This window comes from Glossina fuscipes, unplaced genomic scaffold (assembly GCF_014805625.2).
Source record: "Glossina fuscipes isolate IAEA_lab_2018 unplaced genomic scaffold, Yale_Gfus_2 116, whole genome shotgun sequence".
Taxonomy (NCBI): Eukaryota; Metazoa; Arthropoda; class Insecta; order Diptera; family Glossinidae; genus Glossina; species Glossina fuscipes.
In genome coordinates, this window is record NW_023998459.1 from 715,243 (window position 1) to 734,324 (window position 19,082).

The window sequence follows — 19,082 nt, forward strand, 5'->3', positions numbered from 1 at the left end:
GTGCAAAATTTCGATAAGCATTTAGTAATACATGATAGAAAAATATTTCTTGGAGTTAGGTAAGAAATCAGCTAAAACTACATCACAAGTGGATTTGTATGTGAGACCTTAACTAATGAATTAGGTAAAAAAAAAGTATTACACAAAATGGATTCGGCGTTCATTATGTTCGAATCAAAAACGTGAACGAGTTAATCTTTCTTAATAAGATAAAGCTTTGGTTTTTGAAGGAATAAATCTTACTTTGCTGTTGGGATGAGAACTGTGCTTGACCCTCGCGGCAACAATTAATAAAGATAAAGTGGTTAGAATCGTCAAAGCTAATTATCGTGATTCGTTAATTGATTATCTTTGGCATGGTAACTGGAATCGTAACGGGAACGTGCTTCTGTGGTCAACAATATCAATTCCCCGTGACGTCTGGCTTACCTCAAGCCACTTAGGCCCCATTTTATTTAGTTTATATATTAATTATTTGCTCTCGGTGATTAAAACCAGCGAGATCTTAATGTATGCTGATGATGTGAAACTGTTTTCTTCCTTTTCCGAAGAACCGCAATCATATCAGCTTCAAAGTGACTTGAATAATTTGGTTGCATGCTGCTCCCTGAATCTTCTGAAACTAAAGCTAGGTCCGCGCTTGGTTTTATAAAGAAGTGGTCCAAAGAGCTTGATGATCCGTACATTAGGAAAAGGCTGTACATGTGTTTGGTTAGACCTATACGTGAGTATGCCTCTGTTGTGTGGTCTCCTTCATATAGGTGCTATGTAGATTCAATTGAATCTGTTCAAAGCAAGTCTTGCTGTTTGCCCTTAAGAATTTGGGTTGGGACCCGATTGCCTCTCTTCCACCCTATGAAAATAAGTAGCTTCTATTATCGTTACCGTCACTTGAGAAACGTATATTTGTTCTTGCGCTTTTCTCCTTAATCAAAGTAATAAATGCTACTATTGACGCGCCCGCATTACTTGGTGAGATAAGTTTAAATGCCCCTATCCGCTTCTCTAGGCACTTTATCTTAATTAAGCTTAGTCAATGTAAATACAATTATGCTGTTTACCCCGCTCGGACTTGTTTGCGGAAACCTAAATGATGTCTATCATTTATTCTCTTTATCGATATGTATAGTCAATTTTTATTGATTTACTTTTGCATTGCGTTGGTGAGAGATAAAGTTTTTATTGTATGCAATATAATATTTTGCTAAACGTGATTCCACGAAATTATTCAATTTAAACTAAAAAAAATTTTTCCGCTATTTCCGTTAGAAAGCAAGCCTATAACATACTGTGATCAAAAAGTAGTAAGACTAAGTTTGACTTGACCTAACGTTGTGATTAACCCCGCCATCGTCACTCAGGTTTATTTCTTTTCTTAATTTCTTTTACATTGGCCAATGATATTACCATTAAATACGAAAACATTATTAGATCTTCAAAATTTTTTGAATTAACGCACTCAGCTTTCCGCGTTCTACTCTTCAATACCTTTTATTTGATCTGGACGGTATAATTAAGAAAAAATTAGTTCAACATATCGTGGTGTCCACCTTGGCCTTATGATAAACATGCACAAAACCTCAAAAAAGTGAAAAAAATTAAATACGATCCCAATCAGTATCAATAGCACCTAAAGAGCCCTTTTGGAAATCGGCCATTCACCAGAAATGACATTGAGGATATGTTGAGGACTCTTAACATTCTACTTTCAAATGTTTGTATACGTTTCTCAATTGTGTGCAAATTCAGTCTTAGTAAGTACACAGTCTGACTAAGTACACAGTCAAAGTTTTGGGCGGCAAACCTGACTGATTGTTAGTCATGAGGGGACTGATATCGCATCAAGATTGCCAGTCTGAGAAGGCCTTCTCATAATGTCTATGAAGACTTTGGCTGCCATTTCAAATTCTACCAAGACATGTGAATTCATTTGCATGTATAGTAAGTAGTACTACATAGTACTACGTAATATATGACACTATGTAAGTTTTAAAAAAAGTTTATAACATTACCCTAAGTTACGAGCTTGTTAATTAAGTTTTCAGCAGGTTAATTTCTCTTCATTTATAATCAATTTCTCATCTTTTTTTTCATTGATTTCTCATTTATCAGTTTATACACAACCATTTGGTTACGCCCCGGTTTTTATTAATTTATCAGCAACCATTTGGTCGTACAATACCATGATCGGCTGGGTTCCCAAGAAAAAATGTTGAATTATTTAGGAAAAGATGTAAAAAATTTTTTTTTGAATAAATGCAATATTAAAATCAAGTAAAAAAGCTGTAATTTGAAGAACGTTTTCGGATTAAAATTATAAAATTGCATTTGTGGTTGAAGGGCGGAAAAATTGAAACGATATTAATAGAAAGAAATTGAAATTAATAGAAAAAATTGAAACTCGAGAAGAAAAATGTTTCGTAGTCGGAGTTGGTTTGGTGGCGCTTGAAATAAACCAAAAAATTGTTTATCGTTGGAACATCTAAAATATTTATATAGCATTTTAGAAAAAAAAACAACGGTATCCGAGAGTAATAGGGGTTTGCTGGTAGAATCGTTAAGAAGTGTAGCGAAAATTTTAATATGAGGTGATCAACATGACAGTTCGGTTTTCAAGTAAGCAGCGCTTAATAACTCACTCTTTATAATTATGTATTAATTATTTTCCTTTTTCCAGCTTTTTTCTAGAGAAAAATATGTTATCATACTTTTTGCATATAATGCGTCAAAAAAGTGGAGGTTCCAGGTTTGCATGTGTTCAATTATTACAAACTTTGAATATTCTCTTCGAAAATATACGTAATGAAACTTCATTATGTTGGTTGATACTAACTTAGTATCATCAATCACTATAATAATTATTAATAGCTTCTTATTTTATTTTTAGATTATTTGTTAAGTAACAATCACGTAAACTCAATAATCGTGCATAAATTTGACTTTTCTGATGAAGATGTTATGGGTTATTATATATTATTTTGAAAACTTTGAGTTTAAAATTAAACGCTCATACCATATATTTTTTTATAACGAGGTACGTAATATAATAAGAGAAGCAAGTGATAAATTAAATTCATATATATATATATATATATACATATATGAATCTTAACTCTTAGCATAGAAACGATTTTCCGTTATATACGGAGGCTATTAAGTTTTTTAATCATCCTGAGAGTATGGTACGAATCGCAGTTCGCACCATATCGTTAAATGTTTATAAAGTACAAAATGCGAGCATGTTACGTTTTATAACAGACAAGTAAGCTAATGTTCTTAGTTGATCTCTTGCTTATTGTTAATATTTAAGTTGCATTATTAAAACGACCGCTCCCTATTTTAGCAATTTAGTGTGGTTTATAGGGAAACATATATTGGAATTAGATAGTTGTGTACCCACCGACATAGAGTAAGTTTTTTCCACGTCTTTTTGAAATTCGTTTTCTAAGAATTTTTTTTCGTCTTTTTCAGCCATCAATCTAATCAAAAATTATCAAATTGGGTAGCGGACATTTGGATCATTTGCATTATTTAAATGATATTCTATTGCTGGAGATTAAGGATTTGAATGCTGTCCTCACTCAACATTTGTTCCACAAATTGTTTATACCACTTTATATATTTTCATTAACACCTACCCCGCCGCCTCCTCCTCCTTTGCCAATTGTAACTCAAAATTTGGCAGCGGTCTTGAAACGTAGTGTCGACATTGATATTCACGAAATGCAAAATCCTCGACTTTCTTCCAGAGTAGCTTAGTATTTACTATCATTGGTCTTCCTTGTGGTTATTCGCGCTCCTTTAGTTCATGCTTTAGCTTGGGTTCTCTTGAATGGCGACAATAGCAAGGAGATACATCAGAGTCTTTCAAGACTTCGTTAACTAAATCGTAAGATGTAATATTATTGAGTTGCTCGACATTCGACAGGCTATTAGGGTTGCTATCTCTGATGGTATCAAAAGGTTTGTTATATTTTCTCTACTCCTAATAAATAAAAGAGATGCAGAGAATCAATGTGTTTGATATTCAGAAGAGGTTGCATGAGTCTCAAGCGGATGACTGTCAAATTGTTTGGGTACCTGGCCACTGCGGCTTTTATTTTAAGTGTGAAAGCCATCTTGCATGATGGGACAATTTTGTCCATCAAATCCACTAGCCTGTCGGCTTGCTTTGTTTCTTTAAAACAAAATATTAAAAATCAAACTTTTTGTTAAATACACTTATCAGCAAAATTTCTATCTAAATCAAAGCTATTTTATTTAGGTCACTACAAAAAAGCAAGATTTGCAATTACAAAAATGATTGCATCTTCAATGAACATAAAACATACAACCAAAGCCAACTATTTAAACATTAACTGCAGATGTAATACTGAACCAAACGTGGCCACCTTTCCCCTAAATCACTGCCAAAAGTAGCTAGGCTACTATGAAACGTGTTTAAAGTTCGAAGTGGACTTCGTTTCGGCAAGCCAAGGTCAACCTTTACGTATTTTTCTTAAATTGTATGTAGGCAATCCCTTCCAACAAACTAATATCCATAGTCCGGACACAAACATTTCCATCCATTTTCGCTTTTTTTGTTTAGTCCGCTCATTATATGCTATGTGTCCAAAACACAAAAATATGCCTAGCAATAATATATATATAAGTAATATATATGGTAAGTAATAAATGGGTTCGGTCCCTACTCGGGCTAGCTGTGCACATGCTTCTCTTTCGTTTTTTTTTTCTCTTGTTATTTATACATGAATTTTGTATTAATTTTTTTTTATTTGTTTTGTCTTTTCGTTATGTTTTACAAGAGGATTCATAAAATGTATATAAAATTGATTTTTAAGAGTCAATCTATTTCAGCAGTATGTTCATGTTAGCTGAATTTCATGTGTAAATAAATAAAAAATACAAAACCACGAATTTTCAATGTTCCTGCCAAACTTCATGTCGATAAGTTAATATTTGCAGTCGGGAGAAGGCTTACAAGAGACAAAAGACGGGCAACCTCAATGGAGAATTTGATACTTATCATAAATATATATACTTTGTGGGAGCGTTATAGGTGTTTGCATTTAGCAAGGAATCTATCAAACATGTTTATGTTAACCTTAATGCTAATGTTATTCGATGGTACATCACACTAGACTTGTAAACCATTTAATTTAATGCTGGCGAACAAATACAGAGTAACTTTTTATACGCTTACTCTCAGATGCGACCAAATTCTTAGTCGTTTTTTCAATTAAACAGATGTTTACAAAAACAGACTGACTTTTTCAATTATTCTCAATTGTAAACAAATACAGACCGATTCTCTCAATTATTCCCAATTCTAAGCAAATACAGAGTAACTCTTTATACGCTTACTTTCAGATGCGACCAAATTTATACGCTTACTCTCAGATGCTTCCACATTCTTAGTCGTTTTTTCAATTGAACAGCTGTTTGCAAATACAGACTGACTGATGGTTGTATAAATAAATTGCATGTGAGGCTTTTTTAATTAATCTAATGAAAACACGGTGGAATCTTTGAATACAAACCAGAAATCGTTCTCTCTTTCTTAAGCCTATATATGTTTATGCAGGACAATGACTTCCTTTGCAGAATTTTTATTGCCAGGACCCAGAACTCGGAGATCAGGTCGAAGGAGAGTTCACAGCATTCGGGACGTATGTGCCGACGTCGTTTTGTTTTCGCTTTCGTCTACGGTTTTAAGTTTGTAGTTTTAAGAAACTAAAGCATTGCATTAGCAGTTGATGAGTGTGAGTGTCTCGATTTCGTCTTTTTCGTTTTCCTGCTTTGTTCTTTTTTTTCTTGTCATTTTATTAATTAGTGCATTGACTAAAAAAATTTTATAACGTCGTTTACTCAATTTATCGATTGTTAGATGTTGAAGAACATCGTATACGTTTTGCATTTGCGAGATTTTGCATTTGCAAAATCATGCATTTGGAACAGTGAACGCGTTTCAAGTAAGCAACGAAAATTACCCCAAAGCATCATTATTGCGTCCCACACCATTATATTGTTAAGACCAATAGCACGTCAACAAAGCCTGGACGTCTCTAAACAATATCTTTATCCTTGGTGTTTCCTTTTTTGTTAAGTTGACATATGGTACTATTGACTATAGGAGATAAGCTTCAATGGTCCTAGCCGGTCTTCTACAAACTTTATTTTTGGAGAGTTAAGTCAATTTAGATGCAGTTGTAAATTTTTCAACCCATTTAGCTACCTTCACAAAAATCTAAATGATATCCCTGAGTTAGTCTCAATATCCGACTGTTTATCTATCAAAGGTACTCTCTATAATATGCGAACTGTACTCATTTCGTATTTAAAGTAACTGTCTAACGATTAACCTTGATATGATTCGTAGATAGAATTAAATATGCTCACTACATTTAAATACATGTTCAAGAATTGAGAATTGTAAACAAATGTGGACGCTTATTCTCAGATGTAGGCAATTTTTAGACAAATTATTGAGAATAAGAAACGCTTACTCTTAAATGTAGGCAATTTTTATACGCTTATTCTCAGATGCAGGAAACTTTTAGACAAATTATTGAGAATAAGAAATGCTTACTCTCAGATGTAGGCAATTTTTATACGCTTATTCTCAGATCAGGCAATTTTTAGACAAATTGTTAAGGGGTTGCGATTGCATTCACATGGCGTTAAGGATACACCCCGGTTTTGTTTCTTTTTTTTTACACATACTTACATGTAATATTGTTTGTTTTATATTAATTATTATTAATTTACACATCTGAACGTTCAGAAGGTTTTTCGTTTACTCGATTTACTGTAAAAAGAATATAAAAACGATATATCATTTTTATATTATATATTATTTGCTTTTTGTATAAAATAAGGAAAACTTATTTAACCAGAGATTCGTTAAGCTACAGGCGTTTCTAGTAAAAAATTCCATGCAGAGCGGTGATACACGTCTCAATATAAGTAATGTATATAAGTATATCAATCTTATTATTATTATTATTATAAATTTAGCCAGAGAATAGATCCTAAGACTAAACTCTTAAAGCACTAGCATCTAAGGCTTTCGGCTTTTATTAAAACTCTACCGCACTTGAGATTTGAACTCACGACCATTGAGTTGCTAGTTGAGACTCTTGCCTACTCGGCCACTCAGGCGGATTTCAATCTTATATATATATCTTTTCCTGGGGAAACATGTTATAAATTCTCTCGAAAAACAACCCGCCCGCGCAATATGCCTATACACCTACATACTTATTTTACTTCTACGATAAATATCCCAGACAATGCAATTTTATACATGTTCATATACATGTAGACATATATACTTAAAGGTGAATCCCGTCCGCATGCACATTTTGAGAAACCTATCGATTGGTTTTTGGCAATTTTGGGAGACTTGTCGATTAATTTTCGGTAATGTCGATTTATGTTCGGTAATGTTGACAGTTCAATTTTTACGCTACAGGTGTTTTTTCATGGTAGAGGATTCGCAACATATTGAAAAAAACTCTGCGATGAACATATGGTGGAGGGAAAAGTAAGACAATTTAAATTCATTAACAACAAGAATAATAATAGAAAAAATTGAAAAATATCCACGTAAAATAAATAAATAAATAAATTGATATTTGTTATATTTCCAAATTTTTATTTCGTTTTTGTATAAGATAAGGAAAATTTATTTAATCAGAGAATTATGCTAGAGACGTTTCTTGTAAAAAATTTCATGCAAACGTGCCAAATATAAACAAAAACAAAATAAAAACGTTGCGGGGAGAATTTTTCTTAGCTTTTGTTTACTTTTATTAAGAAAATATATGTATTCTGTTCATTTTCCGAGTAGTGTGGATTGATTTGCCTCATTTTCACACACACACTGGTTGATTTTGCTCATTTTGAGAGACGTGTGCAGTGATTTTCAAATATGTGAAAAGAAAGAAATTTTTATACGCTTATTCTCGTACATGGCCAATTTTTATACGCCTATTCTCGTACATGGCCAATTTTTATACAAATACAAGTTCAAGTATTGAGAATTGTAAACAAATTCAGACGCTCATTCTCACATTTTTCGTCAAAGGAAAATAAGGCTCATCATTTGGAATAATTTGACTATATATAATAATAATAATAATTTTACTAAGAAAATCTTTATATATATTTAACTGTTATGAATATGTAATATTGTAGGAGTTGTTTGACTGTCTGATATTTATTTGAAACTTCAATTTTGACTTCTACTTATGAATAAGCTACAGTTAGCATTAAACTATTCACATTATGCAAAGGCACAAACCAACGCGAAATATGTAATAAATATTTTCAAATACATAATAATCAGTGGAAGTTGTATTGACACCCAAAAAAAGTTGAATTTTGCTGTATTTTTATAAGAAATAATCGATGAAAGTTGTATTGAAACCAAAAACACCTGAATTTTTTTGTGTTTTAATGATAAATAATCGGTGGAAGGAATTGAAACCAAAATGAAAATCCAAGTCACAAAAATGCAGATCTCGCCCGCACAAATCCTAAAAATGAAAGATGAAATACCAACCACAGCTGCTCAGTACGAGGATTTTAAAGTTATTCATCTACATCGTAATTCTACCTCTGAGATTACGAAATTCGGAACGACAGTGAACGTTTCCTTAACGTGCGCATGGTCGTCGAAAAATGGCGAGCGAGAAAAATAATTAACAGGGCTGGGAAGTTGGCACGCCTGGTAAAAAGGGATGAATCATAGCGGACAGAAGAAGAGAAGGAAAATAAATGGAGAAAAAAGTCACAAAAAAAATTTTTTAATGCTACGCTGCAAGAAATAAAAAGATTAAGAAAGTGAAGTAGAGAAATGCTTGCGAATAACTCTTAATAAATAATATGGAATTATATCTGCGATATTGTTATTAAAGCTTGAAGTTTGACGCTATTTTTCAGTTAGCTTTCAAAAGGCATGAGATGTTTTACGCTTAACATCGCGCTTGGATCGTAAGACAACATAATAATACAGCCACATCAGAAACGCTTTCGGAAGATGATATTTTTTAAAACAATGAACAGGGAGTGAACAAACTATGTTTAAAGTGGAAGGAGGGATCGTTGAATGACACAGATAAGTATTGAGGATTAAACGCTTTTGAGAGCTATTAAAAAAAAATTGAGCAAAAAGAAAAGTGAATGATGACTTATTTGAAATCAAAATGCTTAGCTGCTTTACGGTTTTGAAAAATGTAATATTTAAAGTATAAAAAGTCGCTTGGAAAGATAATTAATAAAAAGACACGTCTATTCAAAAAGGTTGCAAAGCGAAGGTGTTACATCACATGCTATATTATATGATTAAATACGAATAAGAGATATGTTGATTGATACACTTGATCAATTGATGCTGTGCGTGCTTATATACTGTATATAAACATATATCTATATGGTTATAATTGACACTCTAATTCTGCTTGACATTTTTTAATGGGTGCTCCCCATTTGCGTGGTATACGTTCCATAAAAATGCCGCGAATACAGAAACTGTGAATGCGGAATGGTAATTTATATGGAATTGTACTGTATACGTTCCTAGGTGACAAAATAAAAAAAGGAACTGTGAATACGGAATGGTAATTTATATGGGATTATAGGGGATACGTTTCTAAATGACAAAATAAAAAAAAATCAAATATATAAAAAAATCAATTTAATTGAAGTTTTTGAACATTTTGATTAATTAGGCAATGGTTTGAAGAATTTTGTAAGTTTCTCTTGCTTGGCAGTTTTTAAAAGCTCCTTCAATTCAGACTGATATGCAGCAGTCGCATTAACAACTTGAAAATAAGACTTCGTTTCATAGACGGATCAATGTTCATAAGGAAATCGCCAAGCTCATTTGCCATTCTTAAACCTTCACTAAGACTTCTCAAATTAGATGTCACGTTTGCAGTGCTTGTTGAAGCCTCTTCTTCAATGGGCGCTGAATTTAACATTTCCTCCAAGTCGGTTTCAGTCAAATCTTCATCTTGCGATTCAAGCAATTCCTGAATCTCTCTTGATTCTATCTGTTCGAACCCATCTCGTCCTATTCGATTCGCGATTTCAGCTATGGTTGCAGTCAAAGTTTGAACTTGCACAGATTCTTCGTCATTTTCCGCAGTCAGAGCAGGCCACAGTTTTTTCCAACATGACTTCAATTTGTGTGGCTTCAGTTCTTCCAACGATTCCTTTATATTTACGATGCATTTTGCTACCTCAAATTTCTTCCTGCATTCCATAACATTCAAATCAGGATTACATTCCGTATTATCCAATATGATTTTGAAGGTTCGTCTAATGTAATAGAGCTTAAAGGCCTGAATTAATCCTTGGCCCATAGGTTGAAGCAAAGCCGTCGAGGCTGGGATGTTTGGATGCATAGTTTCAAGTTCGCGAGGATAACCTGGTGCATTGTCCAAAACAAGAAGTGTCTAAATTCTGTTTTTTTAAATAAGTTTCAACTTCAGAAACAAAACAATTCCGGAACCAGCGAAATCAGCGAATAAAGAAATTTGTAGCCGCGAATATGGGAATTGGGTCGCATTTTTTTAATCCGCGAATAGCGACACCGCGAATAAGAAGCTATTATTGTACTGTAAAAAAATCATATTATGAAAATTTTGAAATTCGGTGATTACTTTCTCCGAAATAATTTCTGGTTTCATACATAACTTCAAATGCAAGGAGAATGTATTCAAACAATCGAAACATCAAAAAAACGAAAATGTACATATTCGACAAGAATAATAACTAAAAAATTTATTTCTTTCATAAAATGCCAACGTTGTGAAATGAAAATCAGTGCGATATTTTGGAAAATAACTTGAAAGCTCAACTACAGTAAGTCTTGAATGCGCAACTACTCAGTCAACAATCATCAAACATAATCATCATCATATTCAATGCTACAGTGCCACAATGCCAGCCCGACTTCATCGATATTATATATTCATCATCTTACCTTAAGTAATGCGATATCTGCCTTCGCGTAAGGTGTATATATATTTCGTTCCTTTTCCTTCATTCTTAATATTGTTGCATTTGCCTTTATGTTGAAAGTAATATTTATATAAGAATTTTTCTTTTAATATAATCGATAAATTTTTATTTATTTTGTAAATGTTTCGTTAAATATATAAAAAGATATGTTGAAATTTTTGTTTGATGAGAGGAAAGTAACTTAGTCAGACCCAACTTAAGGGTTTCCTATTGAAAATCGTAGCCCGATGAAGACCATGGGTAGGGCAGGGTAAAGACTGGCCCGTGGCTTTATCCGTTCGTTTGTTCTTATATGGGCTAAAACATTCGTGTTTCTTTTCTTACAATCGATTGTGGCGTGTCCGTGGGATAAAACCTTTACAGGTTTTAAGCCTGTTCGAAAGTCAAGTCGGAAAGTTCTAGCCTGACAAATTCTAAAAACATTAAGTTTAATGTTAACAAACGGTAACAAACCAAGTTTAATACTTGGTACTTCCTGCCTATAAAGGAATATTGGATGAAATTGGTAGAATTAATGGTACTTCTTGAATTTTTTAAATAGACGGTTTTCTTTATTTTTTAATCTTGCTAATTCTTTAATAAACCAACAAGGGACAAGGTATGAAGCGAAAATTATTTTACGGGCACAACAATAGCTATAATGTTGTCCAAACTATGCCCACTTGTGGTTTGCAAAATCATGTACCCAATGGTCGCGAATGTTCTCTATTTACCGTTGTTGTCATGCTTATATATTAACAGCTAGCACATTGAATCGTACTTGTTAAGTAAGGATTAACGGCTTCTATAAATGTTCGATCATACGATTTGGTACCTAAGATAGCATTAATAATGAGATATACGTAAGAGTATCACTATACCACATATACAATGGAGCGTCGAGATTGTAACACAGGTACAGGCAAAAAATCTCTGTAACGTGGCAGCGAAGGTGATCGCGACTATAAAAGAGCGTGTCGCATTCCTTCAGTCTTGTTATAAGTGCCAGAGGTAAGGAAGCGCAGACACGTATTTATTTGTGCTTGACATTACCGAAAAAGGTATTTTTTTCTGGCTTTCCGGATGGAGGATGGCAGTCTTGGCTTATGCGTCACTCCTGAATAACGGGTGGGATATTCTCTTTAACGACGTTAAAACGGGCAAGAACAATAAAAAAACAAATAGAATGTAAGGACGAGTGGCCTTATAGGCCCGAGGTTCGTCGCTGTAACAACTTCTGCGTATTTGTTTTTCACAGAATCTCTCGGTACGTATAAAACACGGAAAACAATTGCAACCAAGAGTCGGGTTGCGAATCACCACGCTGGTTTTTTTTCCCCTTCTATAAATAATATCGCTTATCGCTTACGGTATAATCTAATTGTAAACACCCTAAGTGATTAAATTCCTCGTAAATAATAAATATATAAGTTAACGAAAATACGAACGTCCAAGAGTTTTCATATAAATTTTGTTGGAAAGGGACTTCCTGGGTAGCCCTAAGCATACCCGGAAAAAAAGACTCGTTATAAGATGTTATAAGTTGCTTTGTTCCAAGTCTATCATCTTTGTTCAAAATCCAAATTAAGCGCGAAACGGAGAACTGCGAATTCGAGGCTTTCCATTAAAGAACTCATATTTGCATATCGTTATTAGCGTTCAACCAACCATAAATTCTGTACTGAAACTCGTGTTAATTGGAAGCAGTGTCCTCTGCTGAGAACAGCAGATGTGCAGGTTAGAACTGGAAGCATTTTCCCAACCAATTTTTCAATATGGTCGCCGAAGTTCTTTTCACTGAAGATTCGCGATTTAAAATTTTGATATATTTTAACCACTTTCATTCCAATTGCATCAGTTGTGCTTCACAGTTTTCTCATGCGATGATTTCATTAATAAACCATAATACATCACAGACAGCCGACCCCATTAAGTGAGGCCACCGTTAATGTTCATTTTTATGGCCGATGTAAACTGCGCATATCATGACTACCCTTCAAATTAAAGAGAAACAGTAAAGTTTCTCTGCAAATGGATTTTTTTACACAGAACCATACCTATTCAAAGCCTCAAATAGGTATATTGAGGATATAGTTCTTCCAAAAAAATGAATGCATATCCTACAGTACTGCACATTTTATTTCAGAAAAGGGATACATCATAGGTAAAGAGGAAAGGAAATAGATAGTAATATTTTTTTAGGCCACTTTAGTAACAGGATGATGAAGCCTTCTATAGGAGCCTGCCTTGCCGGTCTAGCAAACTTCTTCACTACGGTTTTTAAAAATATTGGAAAATTCAAACCGCAAATGTGAGGGCCTAGCTCTCCACAAGGCTATTCGAGTCCATCTTTAACGTAAGCTGGAGTGCAGATTAGTGTTCTGTTTAAACTAAACTAACGTAGCATAGAAGAGGAACAGAGTATTATACATTTTTCGTCTTAATTTTTAGAAGAGATAAACATAATTATAACAGATTAATTGAATGCCAAACAGACGAAAGTACCAACAAATGCAACTAAAACCATTCCTTTATTATAACATATAGACGTCATATATTTTAAATATTATATATTTATGTATTTGTAATAATGCGAAGTCTTACGCATATTTGATAAATTAATATTTTCGAATGCACTTTTCATTTATACATGTAATGTAATATCGTAAATATTACAGATTAGTAAAAGATTCAACTATAAAAAGATAGCATTTTTACTTTCGAAGAATGTTATTGTTTGTATTTATTGTTTGCTCTGCAGAGGTGTGCGTTGCTAAACGTTCGCATAGTAAAACTATAGATTCCTGTTTTGCATTTATGAAACATAAAACAGTTTACATTCACCTCCTGCAGACGTGGGTTTAGAGATCTTTGAATGAAATGGACGAAAACCCAAATATTTGATAAATATTAAATCGATCTATTCTTATATTGCGCATATTAAGTATTCTATTTAGTTCTTTAATCCATATAATTTTCGTTACATGTTGCGGTTAACAATATTTATTATGTCCAGCTAAGCGATTGCATTTTTTAAATATTGTATAATCTTGTACAATATGCATGCTTTTGTCTATGTGTTTATGTAGTTATTGTTATTAATTATAATATTTGGTACCAGTGATACCAGTTGTCCAACGAAACCTGTTGAATGCCTATATAATATATTTGAATTCATTCATACCTGTCTGCTATTTATGCTATTTATGTATGAAAATCAGACGTATACATTCTTACTACTTTTGGAATGCGTAAACATAACTGCTAGAAGGCTAATAGAACGGAAAGAAATGTGTGGACGACCTTAATATCCAACTTAAAAAGAAAGAATAGCTGCGTTACTAGTTTGAATATCTATTTCCTCTTAGAACATGTTTTACAGAAATATTTATCTACATAGTGTATACAAAGACTTAAGTAAGGCGACATTGTAAAGCGAACTGGAAACCGTGCGGGGCCCATCGCCTTCCGCTGCCTTGTCAAATGAATGTGGTTCAATATTCCCTAGCAACAATAAGAAAAGAAAATTAACGGGCTTATATATGCTGTGGAAGCAATCTTGGATACCCCGTGTCTCAACAACAATAAAACTTTTTTGTTTATTTCGATTTCCTCAAATAAACGATCGAAGTAACTTTTAAAATAAGTCTTTTGATGACATGGTAAATCTTTGGATCAAATTTTAGATCGAAATCTGTCCTAATTTCTGATTGGCTAAATAATACTTAGAAGATTTTTGTTTGCTTTAACAGATGGGTGAATGGACAGATACGGTTTAAAAGTAGCAAAATGTTTCCATTTATTCGAGGGAGCTGATACATAAGGGGCCAAGTAGAATAGGGTGGCTTTTAAAAGGCTTCAACAGGATTTGTGGCGGAGCAACTACGAAGACCCACTGCAATGCTAGAAACTGCGTTAATGTTAAATGCGCTTAAGACCCAAATGACTTGAATCAACGCAGGCGATGTTTGTTTTTTCTTTATATGTTTTGTTTTCTTTAATATACATATATATATATATATATATACTATTAGCAAGATGATGACTTTCAAAAACTTTCTAAATACTTATCAGTGTAAATTGTTACACAATTTGAAATGATATCAATTTTATAATAGCCGAAATTTTGTTAGTCATACCATATCGCGATCTGAATTTAATTTCTCTTCTAATTTTATTATAAAACTGTCGCTTAAGAGTCAATCAGTGGAATTTACATCGGTGGCTTTAAAATTTGCGCAATAGAATAATAAAAAATATTTCTTTATATACGAGGTTTTTAGCTCGCTTCATTTATTTTAAGTTATTTTATATTTTGCACGTAATTATTTTCCACTTACAGTTACTCATAATATTTTTTTTCAAATATTCCGCAATATATCATATTTTTATTTAACAAAGTAGAGTAAATGAATAATTAACGCGCCTTATTCGTCGTTTATATGTTAACAGTTTGCAAAAATTAAAATATTTCTGTTTTATCAGTTAAGTGAATTTCGTTGTTTCCGTTGAAACGTTTTCACACGTGTAACAAACGATCATATCTTTAAAAAATATATATATTTTTTTAAAATAATTTTATATATGTATAATGTGGCAAATCTTATTTGTATAATACATTTCTGAAGACATTTGCAGTTTTCTATATTTCCTTCTACCTCTCCTATTTTTTGATAGATGTAATGAGTTTATAGCCCGATAATAATTTTCATAATTTTGTTCAACTTTTTGCCAGAGTTAATTAAGTTCTCTGATAATCATTAAAGTATATCAAGAATTTTAGAATTTCGTTTGAAAGAAAGAAAATTAAGACAAAGTGTAAATAATGTACATTTGTTGACGATCAGACTTAAATTCCTGATCAATTTAGACAAATTGGCAAATAAGACAATTTTTGTAAAGAGATTTTCGATTTTCCAAGGATCCGTATTGAGTCCTCTTTGTTTTAATTTGTTTATTAACAAAATTTTCAGTTTCAGATGTTTAATCACACGAGGTGTAATGTTTATCTATTCAAAATTAATATAGTAAATAATCTTATATGGACGTGTGGAGCCTTACAATCTCTTGATCATATTCTATTGGTCAGTCCGAATTTTGCCACTTCTATTCGCTATTCCAAACTTTGCAAATTGGGTATATGTGGCTTTACGACAGCAGCATTCTTGACATTTTGCGTTCTCACAGCTTAGCAGCTTACATCGCAATCTTTTCTTTTCTTAAATCATGTCGTTAAGATGTAATAACTTATTATGACAGGGTAAGATCCTAAAACTATGCGTGCTCATTAGTAATTATAGCTTACGGAATCTATAAAATTTTCTGGATGTTACAAGAGCAAAACTTATTAGCAAAACTTAGCAGATTTGGAATTGTGTGTATCAAAATTGCAAAATATTTCTATGGCTTTTGTATTATCTCTATGTATTGTTTCTATATGAACGATGTTGTTTTTTTTATTTAAAAAAAATTACATGTAAACAGCTTACTTCGTTTTCGATAATTGAATTCAAAAAAAGGCCATCGTTGCCTTTAATATAAACAATAAATGAAGATTAGTAAAAGTGAAACTTGTTCATTCCTACTAAATTAATAAGTTCATATTGCAGGGAGTATTTGCATACAATAGTAGAAAACAATTATTAACAAAAGAATGTATTCAGTTATATTATGTACTTGCTAGGGTATTCATTTTATAAAGAGGAATGCATGTTAAATGTGGATTTATATAAATTAGTAAAAGGGCTTATTCATTGCGCTTGACTATGGTTTAACAGATTTATATAATATAAGAATGAATCTTGGGTCTCTATTTATGTACTCTAATGTAAGAAAAAAATTATGAATAATGTAATTCTTTCATTTCCGTTGGTCAACAATATATGTTAAATTTATTCTTTATAAAAAGTTTTTGTACGACTAATATTTTTTATCACTTCCAAAATCGAACGCGAAACGTTTCGAAGTAATGTTACCGGAAAGTGGAATATGATTGTTTTCCGTCCTCGCTTTTCACCATCCATTGAATCGCTCTCCAAAACAAACCCAATAATCGGCTTTTAAAAAGCTATTGAAATCATCAGGTCAGAAACTGATTTTGGAAAATCGGCTTTATATTAGTTTGGGGAAAAAGAAATCCATTATTTTTTCGGTAGATGGCTGCACTGATAGATTTCTCGTAAACTATCGATCAAACAATTTCAGATTTACGCTCGTTGGAAAGGTGACATTTCGCAGTAAAAAAAAATTCTTTTGCTGTTTTTTGTTTGGTGCATTCAGTTGTAAGTTACAGCGTGTTAAAAATGGAAGTGAACAAAGAGAAAATTCGGCACATTTTACAGTTTTTCTTTGACAAAGGCGAAAATGCAAGCCAGGCAGCTAAAATTGTGAATGGTGTTTATGGTTCCGATAATGTAACAGCCAATTATGTGCAATTTTGGTTTCGTAGATTCCGTTCAGGAATTTTTGATGTTAAAGATGTACCTCGCACAGGTAGGCCGGTGGTCGAAAATGTCGATAAAATCGACGAAATGATCGAAGTTGACCGGCATGTTAGCAGTCGTAACATCGCCCAGGAGCTAAAAATCGACCATAAAACAGTTTTAAACCATTTACACAAAGCTGGATTCAAAAAGAAGCTCGATGTTTGGGTGCCACACCAATTAACAGAAAAAAACATGATGGATCGAATTTCCATCTGCGAAGCCTTGGCCAAACGGAATGAGATAGACCCATTTCTTAAACGGATGGTGACTGGAGATGAGAAATGGATCACATACGATAACCCTGTGCGAAAACGATCGTGGTCAAAGAGCGGTGAAGCACCTCAAACGGCCAGGAAGGTTTTGCTATGCATTTGGTGTGACTGGAAGGGGATTATTTATTATGAGTTGCTTCCATATGGCCAAACGCTAAATTCTGATCTCTACTGTCAACAACTGGACCGTTTGAAGATAGCGATTGACCAGAAACGGCCAGAATTGGCCAACAGGAGAGGTGTCGTGTTCCACCAGGACAACGCTAGGCCACACACATCTACAGTGACTCGCCAGAAACTTCGGCAGCTTGGTTGGGAAGTTTTAATGCATCCGCCATACAGTCCGAACTTGGCACCAAGCGATTATCATCTTTTTCTTGCATTGCAAAATTTCTTTAATGATAAAAAATTGGAATCTAGGGAGGATTGTGAAAATCGACTAAAGTTTTCTGCAAGTAGAGACCAGGACTTCTATGAGAGAGGCATTTTGAAGTTACCTTTAAAATGGCAACAAATCGTACAACAAAACGGTGCATATTTGACCCAAATCAGACAATCCGAAGCATGTTAAATAAAGTCCTGAAGTTCATATAAAAATAATGGATTTCTTTTTCCCCAAACTAATATTTCTTAGGAGAAGAAAAAAATGGAGAAAGTAATTTTTCGCCCGTTTGAATTCCTTAATATCAACAGCTGTCTGCATTTCGGCGACATTAACAATATTAGGCGATTTAATAATCATATTTCGTAGCTATCAATTTTTGGTCTTTATAATTGGTTTGCTTTTATCTCTAGATTTTTCAAGTTGACTACATTTTCATTCCTTTCACCAGATTGCTCGTCTTCGATTTCATCTATAACTGTCGAGTCTTCTCTAAAGAATTGTCATATACATAGCTACTTTGCGGTAGAGCGGTTTGATTTTTATTTCTTCTTTTCTGACGCGCTGTGCTGTATGACAACAAAATTTTTTTTTAAGGTGTTCCGCTCACAAGCCGTAACCTGGTACATGATGTTAGTCCGCCTGCAGGGCCCCTTGTCTGTACTGTTCGCTGCGCATTGGCTCATTCTTGGTCCGTTAGTCCGTATTGGAATCTTTTCGTCTTTTGAATTTTCAGTTTTTATCTTTTGCAGCTTATGTTGCTTTTTTTTTTTTTTGCCTTCGCTAGAGGAAGGGTGTGAAGATAAATTCGAATTTAACTAGTAAAGACATCTACCATTTCTGTTAACATACCGCTGTTAACGACTTAACAGAGCTCATGTTAAGCACTTACAATTGAGATATAGTTGGTTTGAAAGCCTAATCCGTCCATAT

At 33.2% G+C, this 19,082-nt stretch overlaps 1 protein-coding gene and 1 pseudogene across 1 annotated transcript in view; both read left to right on the plus strand.

Annotated features, from left to right (window-relative positions):
- The window catches only part of LOC119640256, a 104,553-nt gene that overhangs the window by 29,176 nt on the left and 56,295 nt on the right, over positions 1-19,082 (plus strand). The window lies entirely within an intron of this gene.
- Positions 2,414-4,264, plus strand: LOC119640257 (annotated as a pseudogene).